Source organism: Nomascus leucogenys, chromosome 16 (genome assembly GCF_006542625.1).
Source record: "Nomascus leucogenys isolate Asia chromosome 16, Asia_NLE_v1, whole genome shotgun sequence".
Classification (NCBI taxonomy): Eukaryota; Metazoa; Chordata; class Mammalia; order Primates; family Hylobatidae; genus Nomascus; species Nomascus leucogenys.
Window position 1 is genome coordinate 78,182,835 of NC_044396.1, and position 12,545 is coordinate 78,195,379.

Below are 12,545 nucleotides of genomic sequence, written 5' to 3' on the forward strand. Positions count from 1 at the left end.
AAGGGCTGAAAATGGAATCTTCCTGGCACTTATAGCTCTCTCTCTTTCTGTGATTACTATTATTCATACATGCCTCTTGAAGACAAGGGCTTTTCTCTGGGACAGTGGGAACTCATGCTGAGGCCCATCCACACTCACAATCCCTTTGATTACTATGTAATTTCATATTTAATCATACCAGTCATGATGAAAATAAAAGTTTCGGATATTATACTTTACAAAATACAAATAGAATTTTACATGAAGTCATGTGTCAATCCTGTAAGCCAGGCAAGGATCAACTTCTATACGTCCTATTTTACATTTGAAAAAAGTGAAGTTAAATGGAGTTAATCTTTCCTAAGGTCACATAACTAGTCAGTTACAGTGTGTGAATTTGAACTCAACTCCTTTCCTTTTCACTATGCCTACAATGGTTAATTCTCCAAGTTGCTGTGATAATACATTTCTGCTTTTGACTCTATTATAAATGTGATAGTCTAATTTTTCCTGAAGATGATAAAAATGTCATATATAGTATGATATGCTGACCACCAAAATCTGTTTCCTAAAACACAGTTAGCTCACTTTGTATACATATTTTGAATTCAATTCCACACAGATTATACTTCCTACTACCTTTCTAATATAATTTTTAGTTGTTTCCTTACTTTTAGGCTGTGTGTAGTCTCTTAAATTTTTTCCTTCTTCTTTACCTTCTTATGATTCTATATGGATCTCCATGTCTTCTGTGTCTTGCTCCTTCCTCCCAAGAAGAAAAGTAATTTGTTAAATACATTCACACTAGAGATACAGAGTCAGATAGAAGAAACTTAATTCAAGTTGCTAGCAAGTGGTAACAAATACTTGAACCCAGGTGGGTTTAACTTCAAAACCATGTTCTATCTCACTGTATTGCAACATGATACTTTAAATAATTCTCCACATGGCCTGGTTTCCAGTATTTTTAACATATGTATTACCATTGTCCCAAATTCCAGATAGTTCATGTTCCTCTTAAAATGTTATCCTGGGCCCAGCATGGTGGCTCACACCTGTAATCCCAGTACTTTGGGAGGCCGAGGTGGGTGGATTATGAGGTCAAGAGATGGAGACTAACCTGGCCAACATGGTGAAAACCCGGCTACTAAAAACACAAAAAAAATTAGCTGGGCGTGGTGGCACACACCTGTAGTCCCAGCTACTCAGGAGCCTGAGGCAGGAGAATTGCTTAAACCCGGGAGGTGGAGGTTGCAGTGAGCTGAGATCACACCACTGCATTCCAGCCTAGCAACGGAGCAAGGCTCCATCTCCAAAAAAAAAAAAAAGTTATCCTGAACTAGTTCCCTTTTCCAGATGTGTATTAATCAATGCCAAATTTACCCTAAGATCGTTACCTTACCGTGAACTTGGTATGGGTCTTCTATGACTCCTGCTTAAGACTTCAAAGCTTTATAATTAGTGATAACAAATTTGACTCAGATAGTTAACTAGTAATCGTCCAAACTTCTTGGATCTTTTTTCCATCTGAACTCTGGTTAAATGACACTCTCTCATTCTCAATTTGGACAATTGGTTATTTGGACTAAAATGCAGGGCATGGCATATGATTCAATTAACTTCTAATTTCTTGGTGTTATCCTATTATTCTGATCTTATAGACATTGAAAGTTGTTACTCTGTTTTGTTAAAAATCCATTTTTTTCTATTTTCTCCCCCTCATTCAATTTTACATAAATAGAGTCCCAACCAGATATCTCTTTCTTTATTCAAATAATAGAAAATGAGGTATAAGTGTCTGATGACAGTTTAATATGCTATCTCACACAGTCCTGTCCAGAATTATTTTCATTTAAATAGAAGAATATTTTTAAAAAAACACTTTAAAGAGGAAGGAATTGATCTAATTAGAATACCAGCATCAGCCCAACATAACAAATCTATTTAAGAACCCCAATTTTGTTGTAAAAGAGATTTAAGGTAACTTGCATAATACAGAGCAAGATATAATAGATTAAAATTAGGGGTAAAAGAATAAAGAGAAACAAGGCGGGACCTAAGAATAGCAAGGATGAGACTTAATGTGCATATTATAAATACTTATTATGTTCCAAAAATTATTTTATAAGAGTTGGCAACTAAAAGGAAATTTTAAAAACTCTGCCTGTTACATAGTTCACAGTGTTTATAAGATATAAATAGATTTGTTCTATTCTTATTGCTGGGAGCAGACAGAAATTTCTCCCCAGCATCCTCAGAAAAGTACAGTGTGTGATGTAATGATTGATGTGCTCAACAACACCCTCTCAGTAGACTCAGGAACGAGTACAGTGAGCTGTGTCTTCTCATAGCCACCCTCAACAGAGTTTGATGGTCTCCCACAAAGACAGTTCAGTAAAAGGGCAAGGCAGTAAAAATCATCCCCTAAGGAATTGATCAGATGTACTAAGGTACAGACTTCCAAGTTGATTGAGTCTAAACTGGGGATATATTTCAGCCATTCAGGTAGATTGTGTGGCTAGTATACCCTTTAGGAGATTTTTGGCTATATCCAGCAGGACTTTGGACAAATAAGAGGCAGCAATGAGTTCCATATTACTTTAGCTAATCATCACTTGGAAGGAAGTTTTATTCCATGCAGCCAGTTAAAAACAGACCCATGTGCCTTATAGACAACTGAGCCTGTGGCTTGGCTGACATGAGCTTCATTAGTTAATTTCTTGGTAGTCAAAATGGTTGAGCATAGTGAAATTGAACACCCTTGCTTAAAAACTTTATTGCCAGGCAAGACTCTTGTGTCAGCTGTAGAGCTTCCCTCTGTTTAGGAGTTCATAGACATTTCTAGCACAGAGGACATCATTAGGAGGTTTTGGAAAGGAATGGAGCAAATAGTACACCCATGACTTGCAAGGGTCCTTGCTCTGTGTTGAAGCATTTTATTAGCACAGCCCCTTGATATCATCAAATTCTTGGCATCCAGGGTCTTTGATCTTTTTAGTTCCCTGGTGCCAAATTGTCTGTAACTTCAATTTCCTTTTATAAAACCCACAGTTTCTTTCTTCCTTTTTTTTTCTTTTTTTTTTTTTTTTGAGACAGAGTCTCACTTTGTCGCCCAGACTAGAGTGCAGTGGCATGATCTTGGCTTACTGCAACCTCCGTCTCCCTGGTTCAAGAGATTCTCCTGCCTCAGCCTCCTGAGTAGCTGGGATTACAGGTGCCTGCCACCATGCCTGGTTAATTTTTTTTTTTGTATTTTTAGTAGAGACAGGGTTTCACCATGTTGGCCAGGCTGGTTTTGAACTCCTCACCTCAAGTGATCTGCCTGCCTTGGTCTCCCAAAGTGCTAGGATTACAGGTATGAGCCACTATGGCCCACCAGAGTTTCTCTTCTTCTCTTGTGAGGCTGAGGAAACTGCTATCCCTGGCACTCATCAAGCTGAATTGTGTCTTACCTTGCAGAGCTTCGTACACACCACAGTGATAGCACTGCCTGGCACAGTGGTGGGTGTCTGGGGAGGAAGGTGAGGAAGAGACACAATCCTTCCCTTGCTCTGCACGCACGTTTCCCTGGGGACCTTCTACCCTGCCGTACTCAGGACAGTAAATCACACAATTTCAGGAACTGTCTCATAGTCGATTTCATCTAAAGGCACATGAGAAAGTGTTTTAAAGAGACTGACCAGTAACTCTGAAATCCCAAATTACTCCGCACAATAGGCACCAACTCCGCCTAACATATAAAGACAGTGTTGACATGCCTGCTGGGGCTGCCTCTCCTCAGGTCCTCTTCCGTCTCTATTTTTCCAACTGTAACTGGGAACAGTGACACCTTTTCTCAGCATTGTTTTGAGTATTTCAGACATTAACATATAAGTAAAGTGTCATTTTGATACAGTGCCTCACCTTATCTCTATTTATATCAAGATATTTAATCATTTCTAACTACCCTGTTTTTTCCTTTCATCTTGAATTTTTGAAATTAAGATAAACTTAAAAATCCATCTCTACATTTGATGTTAGTGTTTCCTTTTCAAAAATAAATTAATAATGGATCTTACATTCAATAGCTTCTTAGAAATGAGGAATATTATGACAATACATAAGTAGATAGATAAAGTGTATCACTTTTGTAGCCTCAAACCACATTGATTCCTATATAACAACTAAAGGAAGCAGTGTGCTTTGTAGGAGAACAAGCAGAGGCTTTGAAGTTGCAACATATTTGAAAACTAGCTCTTTCCATTTGAGCAAGTTATTTATTATATTTAATCTCTTTGAGGCTCAATATTCTTGCCCATAAAAATGGAAACGCAGTTACATATAATAATACATATTTAATTAAGGGTTAAAATAACATCTAGTTAGGGTTTGGCACATATTAGATATTCAGTGCATAACTATAATTTTGAGCTAACAACGTGCTAAATTTTGTGGGGGCTACAAAGATGAATGGAAGGAAAGTAAATTAGACAGTAATTTTTGATTGTTTATTTTCTATTAGGCTCTGTGGTTGATATTCTATGTGTGCTCATCTTAACACTCCTGAAAAGCTATGAGGAATTTTTTAAATATTTCCATTTAACAGGTTAAGGAACTGTGGCTTAGAGATGTTACATAATTTATTTGGGATCAGTTCTTGCCCTGAAGGAGTTTGTATTCTAATTGGAGACAGGAGTAAAATGCATCTGAAGATCTACGAAGCTGTACAATGTAAAAGAGGCATCATAAGGACAGACATGGCATCTCTAATTGAGTAAACATAGAAAATAAGGACCAGGGAGTTAGAAGGAGAAATCTTCCTCAGTTAAAGTGTGTATCAATCAGGATTGGCTGCCTTATGCTGCCATAACAAACAACCTGGTTGCTGGTTAATTTCAGATCAGCCTGGTTGTTAAGAGATGTACTTTTAGCTCGTGGCCATCAGAGGTTGGACATATCATAGTTGCTTAAGAAACCAGGTTGATGCAGAAGCCACCATCTTTGATTTTGTTGGTTACTCTGCCAGAGAAATATAAGAGCCCTGGAGAATCTTATAATTAATTAATTTAGTAAATGCTTGGAAACTGAATGCTGTGGCCTAGAGTCACTTCCACTTTCAAGTTATTGGACATACCAGGCATGGCGGCTCATGCCTGTAATCCCAGCACTTTGAGAGGCCAAGGCAGGAAGATCTTTTGAGGCCAGGAATTTGAGATCAAGTTATTTGACAGAACTGGTCATGTGACCCTTGAAAACATAAAGGGGCCAGGAATCATACTTCTACCATGTGCCTGGTAAGAGGCAGATCTGGAAATATCTGGTGAATGGCAGCAATAATTAACACACAAGAGCCTAGCATAACTTGTGTTTAATGATTTTTATAAATAATTATTTTAAGTATCATATTTAAGCATTAGTATTAGTTCTGACTGAAAAGCCTTAGTTCTGGTTGAAAATTGCCCTACTGAGAGGATGTTTGTGCATGTTTAATGTAGGTGTGCTTCTTACTTGTGTCCACTACCCATACACATTAGATTAATCACTTACAGCCATCACTACTGATTTTCTTTCAAACCTTTACTAAGCACTTGCTGGTAGCACTTGCCATATCTGTCTAAAACCCTGCTTATTATGCCTTCCCCTCTGATCATGGGAAGTAATTTATCCAATAAAATTTATTAAGTAGTTTCTGTTTACATAACACATTTACAGGGCACCTTGGAAATGACAAAACAATATATGATTATACTAGAAACATTTATCTCACCATCTGCCCTCTACAGGGTTGCTTAGGCCAGAAACTAGAGAGAGATCTTGAACTCTCTTTCCTCTTCTTCACCATATATGCAATTAGTCCTCAAGCTCTGTCGACTTAACATTTTTCAAATATTTGATACACATTGGAATCATTTGGAATATATTTTTTTAAATACTGGATCTGACCTCAAGAGGGTCTTATGTCATTGGTCTAGAAGAGGCTTGGGCATTGAGGTTTTTATAAGCTTCCAGGTGATTCTCAAATGCAGTCAAATTTGAGATCCAAGAAGTCTCAGTTCTTTCTTCTTATCTTTATTCCCACCACCTACTTTGGTGAAACTTCCTCTAATCTCTAATGTAGATTACTTTAGAAATTCCCTATCTGAGCCTCCTGGCTCAGCCTGGGCTAGGGGCCCCAGGACTGTGTTCCCACTACACTTGGTCCTTATACAGACTGTACTTATATTCTATCTTTATTGTTTATCTCTTCTGTTGATTATGAGAATCTTGAGGGAGCAGTCAATATCTATGCCTGACTTATAGTTCACAATATGGCAAATAAAAGGTGCTCAGAGCTAGAACTCTGCAAACTAAATGCTCTCTTTGCCATCTGGCTTCCTGTTAGGTTCTGCCAGCAGGGGCACTGGAAGGAGATAGAAAGACAGAATTTTGGGGAAAAAGAACTTGTTCCTTGTCTTCTTGCTGTTCCTGTCACTATTACCATGGCAGCAGCTTTTAACTTCTGCAGTATTAATTGGTTTGAGCCTTTAACTTCTTTTTTCACACTGAACCAGTCTCTTCAGTGTCTCCTCCTACTGTTTACGTATCACTCCCAGAGAAAAATTCTGATGGACTATTTAGGTCATGGGCCATCCCCTGGGCCAATCACTGTTTGCCAAGAGAAGGAGTTCTGTGCTTGGCCAAGCCTCTCTGGCCATGACCACTACTGTGGCAGGGACAATGTCTATCAGACACTGGAAGAAGAGCCATTGGAAAGAGTGCTGGGGAAGCAAAAATATCAGCTACTTCAACTGACTTTAAGGTTAAAGGGGGAAACATTTCCAGCTTCCAAGGAATCTTAGATATTGAGTCAGCTGTCAGTCCCAAAGTAGCAATACTTACCCTTTCACATAGAGCTTCAGGTTCCTTATGCTAATACTTCCTTATTATTATTACTACTACTACTATTATTTAGAGATAGGTTCTCACACTTTTGCCCACGCTGAAGTGCAGTGATGTGGTCATAGCTTACTGCAGCTTTGAACTCCTGGACTTAAGCCATTCTACCACTTCAGCCTCCTGAGTAGGTGGGACCACAGGCTCACCGCCATGTAATACTTCCATTTATTGCTGTATCCTAACTCTAGGAGTTCCCAGACATACCCGGATGGCACAGATTCCAGGGCTTAAGGCTCTGTTGGGGCCTGATAGACAGAAGCATGTTCACCATGGTAAGGAAGCAAAGAGGCCTGAATAAATAATTGCTTGCTGGATTTCAGAAAGCCTTTAGAGAATACCTTTGAACGAGATCCTAAAAAATCAGTGGGCATGAGAAAAAAGGAGATCATAGAGGATTCTAAACTATGAAAATAGCAAATGCGAAGAAGAATGGAGGCATGAAAAGGCATAATGGGATTTGGAGAATCATTTTGTGTGGCTGAGTATAACATGTATGGGGTGGGGGCTGATGCGTCTGGAAAGACAGATTGTGGCCAGATTGTGATGGGCCTGTGATGCCATCAATTCTCTTGGAAAACATCTGCTTCCCATGTGCTGGCCAAAGCTACAACCATTTTCACACATACTTTATTATGGGGCTCTTTTTCTGCAAGTATGCCTGGAGTCAGCTTGCTTCAAACGGCCCAAGGCAAATGAGAAGATACCTGGGAGGTGAAGGGCATAGGAATGAAATGAGCATTTTCAAATTTGTTACCTTAACACATTTCAGATTTCAGTTCAATATCTTCAAGCTGTTGCAAAGCTACAGTGAGCTTTTCATCCTTAGTATTTCTGCACCTGCATGTTTCCGTGCCCACTGCTGGGTCAGGCTCCATGTAGTCCCAGAAATGGCAGAAGACAGGGCTGGGAATTCACATAAGAGAACAAATCTGCCTGAGGCTGACTCATCTGAAAACCGAAATATGTAAACAAAGTTTAGCTGCAATGGAGCTGTTGGAGTACAAATAGCTGTAGGCGTTGGAACAATATAACAAGGCTGAAAGTGATGCTGAGACTTATACACTATTTCTAAGTAAAAAATAAAGGGCAAGACAGAGAAAAAAACCCAGCATTTTAGAAATGCATTTAGGGAAATGTTATCACAATCTGCACACTGCTGCATATCTTTCTGAACCACCAACACCTGATTTCCCCAGGCTGGGTTTAAAGCTGTTTATGATTATCTTCACCTTGCTTTTGTGGTTAATTAATTATACCTTTGCCTAGTAGCACTGCCAGTTTGAAAATAAGAGATGGGGTGGGAGGTGATGATGATTAAAAGCTATTTGCAAACTCAGAATTTCCTGAACTAAACATTGCAGGAAAAGCAAGGATGAACTGGAAATACTCCTGGCCCTAGGACTAGGTGAACTTGGCTAGTTGCAAGTTGTAGGATGTGGAGTAGAGTGACCAACTCATCCTGGTTAGCCCTGGATTGTTCTCATTTTAAAACCAAAAGTCCCATTTCCTGGCATGCTGCCAGTTTCAGGCAAACTAGAACATCTGGTCACCCTAGGGAGGGTTGGAGATTTGGCTGACCAAAGTTCAATAAGACAGGTGAAGAAGGTCAAAGTTTGAAGAGAATGACGGATGCCTCAGTTGATGGTATAGAGACAGAGATCAGCCTGTATGGAATGGCACAATGCCTAAGGAGGCACGGAAACAAGCAGTCAGAGAGACATTAAAGAAAACTAACTGAGATCCAGAACAAATAATACTTCTAAGTCTAAGCAGGCAACCCACAATCCGGTGGAGTAGGGGGATTCACACTGTGCAGAGGTTCTAGGGAAGGTCTTTAATTCTTGAAGAAGAAACTGGAGAGAGCAGGCAGGGATACATTTCCAGAGTATAGGTATTATACTGAAGTTTGCATAACTGAAGCATTCATTGGCTTTCTACTGGTCTGAGGATAAAACCTAAGATCTTTCCTTGGACATGAAGAGCTTTCTGATGCATCCTCAGCAATCTTCACATCTTATTTCTCACCATTCTTTTATTCCAGTCATATTAAATCACCTGCAGTTTCTCAATTATGTCAGGTTGACCTGGGCATTTGTATATGGGGTGTCCCTTACACTCATACTAACTTTCCTTGTTCTTTAGGATTCAGCTCAGATGTCCCCCAGCCCCACTCTCATCCTACTCTCAACTCTTTCCTGACTTCCTACACTGGGTTTTGACCTCTCCTCGAAGTAGAATGCAGACAGATTATTGCCCAGTTTTGGCTAGGGAAGCTCCAAGTAGCCCTGGAAAGTCAAAGTACCTGATAAATTACTGGAAGGCTCACTTTGGCCTTCCAGTAGAAATAGTTTCAAATGAGCATGAATGCCTAAACTGCTGATATCCCTGTTGCAGCTGCAGATGCTTTTGACTTATCAACCCAGAGGTAAGGCTGCAGTGCAGGATTTTTTATAGCACTATTAATGCTTTGGCAGGGGTAAGGGGATTGGGAGGTGGGAGAGGCAGAGCTCGTAATATGCATTGTAAAAGAGTGTCACAGCATCCCTGGCCTCTACCCACCAGATACTAATAGGACCCTCCAAGTTATGACAGCCAAAAATGTCTCCAGACATTGTCAACTATTCCGTGGGGGATAAAATTTGCCCTAGGTTGAGAACCACTGTCCTAGCCTGAACAAACCTCTTGTGGAACATTGGCAAGACCCTTACTGAGCAGAAGCCTAGCGCCCTGAGCATCCATGAGAAGAAAACATTTGTGATCTTTGGGCTCAATGAAGACTTATGGAGGACTTCAGGTGAGCACTACACTCCCTTTGGTGACTTTTCCAGATGACCTGTGATCTACATTGGTCCAACTGCATAGCCCTTATTTGCTATTTTAAGAGTGGATCCTCCATTGGTCAGGTGTGGCTCATGCCTATAATCCCAGCACTTTTGGAGGCCAAGGCAGATGGATCATTTGAGGTCAGGAGTTCAAGACCAGCTTGGCCAACATGGCAAAACTCTGTTTCTACTACAAATACAAAAATTAGCCAGTGTGGTGGTGGGTGCCTGTAATCCCAGCTACTCAGGAGGCTGAGGCATGAGAATTGCTTGAAATCGGGAGGTGGGGATTGTAGTTATCCGAGCTCACAGCACTGCACTCCAGCCTGGGCAACAAAGCCAGACCCTATCTCAGAAAAAAAAAGAGTAAAGCCTCCTTCATCTCAGTGTGACTCAAATCTAATGTAGAATCAAGAGATGATTTTCAGTCTACCATTGGAAGTATGAGTGTGTCTCTTCTAGACTCTAAATACTCCAGAGTAACAGCCAATTATTATGTTTTAATTTAAGATTTTTGTGTCTCCCATCCAGGATCTAGAAGGAAGCTTTGCATGGATTAGATACTTCAATAATGTTTATCAAATCAAAGTTGGGAGTCAAAAGAGAATTTGGAAGCTTTGATCATCAGGAAAGAAGATGGAGTTTATTGAACCAATGGAAGAGAAAAGCCACTTTTCTGTAAAGTGTAAGGCGTGGGATCCAAGGCTACTCTCTGGAGACGACCATAAGCTTCACCTGGGAGTTGTGAGCAATGCAAACTCTCAACCCCATCCCAGACCCTCTGAATCAAAAGCTGCATTTTAAAATATGTCCTGTGCACATTAGGCTTTAAGAGGCATGGTTTTAGAGCCCAGGCTTTGTATCCCTGGAATCAAAGTTCAAGTCTTTCACTTATCAGCTATACAAACTTAAGCAAGACATGTGAAGTTTTTGAGACTCACTGTTTCTATCTGTGAAACAGGCATATTCATAGACACTATCTACTAGAGTTGTGAAGTTCAAATGAACAAAAAAGAATATTGGACACAAGTCATGGTGCCTGACTTTATACAGTAAGAGTTTAATTGTTTGATGCTATTATTCTCTGAAATTTCCATCTCTTCATTCAGGAAAAATTGTTGGTTGGACAACGGACAATCACCTCCTATCAAACCCATAATTTGAAGATTGACTAAGTCACCTACTTTGCATTCAGATGTTGATAATTATCAAGCCAGCCTAGGTTAAAACAAGTTTTCAACCTTTTACAAATATATTTTTTTAAGAATTGTGTATCTTGGGGACAAAACATTATAATAAGGTTAATGAGAAAAGGAGCAACACAAATCTGTTTTCATTAATCTTAACAGAGCTTTAATCAGAGCACAGGGGGAAACAGCTGCTCTGGAAGGGAGCCTAGGAGCAGATCAGTAGAAGCTGATTATCCATTAATGGGAGGGCTTTGGCGGGGAGCCCTGGTGGAAAACCCGTCAGACTCAATCCTGCAAGCCATTTGCTGAAGAGGTGGTGGATATGAATCGCTTGATTGATGTAAAAAATTCAAAACAGATTCTTCTCAGCAGCCTGGGGACTGTCATACATCACTGATCTCTTATCTGTTTATGTTAAGGAAATAGCATCCTTCAGTAAGTAAATGTGTGTGGTATTTAATTAAACTCATTGCTGAGCTCTGTGTGTGTGTGGCTGGTCCTCATTTGGGGATTATCGGCCTGTTGCGTTTTGCCTTTTTTCTCAGTTTTTTCCTTCTTCGAGTATTTCTTCCTCTAGTTCAGAATTGCAGGAGCTTTATGTTATATGGAGCATCATGGGAAGTACTTTATTTTTTTTATTGCACACATTATTTAGAAAAGGAAACTGAGGCTCAGAGAGCTGAAGTCACTTGTCCAATGTCCTCTAGCTCGAAGAACTATATTATTTAAACCTAGGTTCTGGGTGGTTTCATAGCCTAAGCTTGTAACCACTTAAGCAATATGTGTATAAAGTAAAAACTAACTATGGTATACTGCTGTGATTCTCAGAGTTAGTCTCCAGACCAGCAGCATCAGCATTGCCTGGGGACTTGTTAGAAATACAAATTGTTGGGCCCTGCCACAGATCTGTCAGAAACTTAGGAATGCAGCCCGGGAAGCCCTCTGAGTGATTCAAATGGATGCTAAAGCTTGAGAGCCATTGGTATTTAGTTGGTATGCTAGGTACTAAGAATTTAGAAAGACAAAAAAAAAAAATAGATTCTTTGGGGAGTTCAGAGTCTAGGAGAGAAGACTAAATTATAAAGACAACTATAATAATATTTTATTAGTGTATTATAAGTACAGTGAGATAGTATACACAAAAAAATAGGAAAGTGTGGAGTAAGATACTAACCTGGGTGGGGAGTGAAAACTTATTGGAAAACGTGATGCTTAAACTGAATCTTAAAGCATGAGAAGTCTCTGGCTGCAGTGACAGGAGAAAGTATTTTAGGCAGGGGGACAGCATAAACAGAAGATGAAATGAACATGAGTACTGTCTATGAAACAGCAGTCACTTTGGGGATGCTGGAGTAGGAAGTATAATGAAGGAAGCAGTGATGAGTTCATGTAGCGGACAGTGAGCTGCCCTCTGTCACTCTGAAATTTGACCCCCACCTGCTGAAGCTCAGGAGTTTGGCTTCTTGAAGCCCTGGCTTGGATATTTCACAGTCATTTGTCAATTTATGGCATTTACAACTGCCCTGTGATTCCAGATGAGGGGCACCACATATCACAAAGGCTTGTTCTTCATGATCTATTGAGCACCCAGTAATTCATGCACGTTATTTATACCACCCGCTCATTTCTCCTTCTTTGT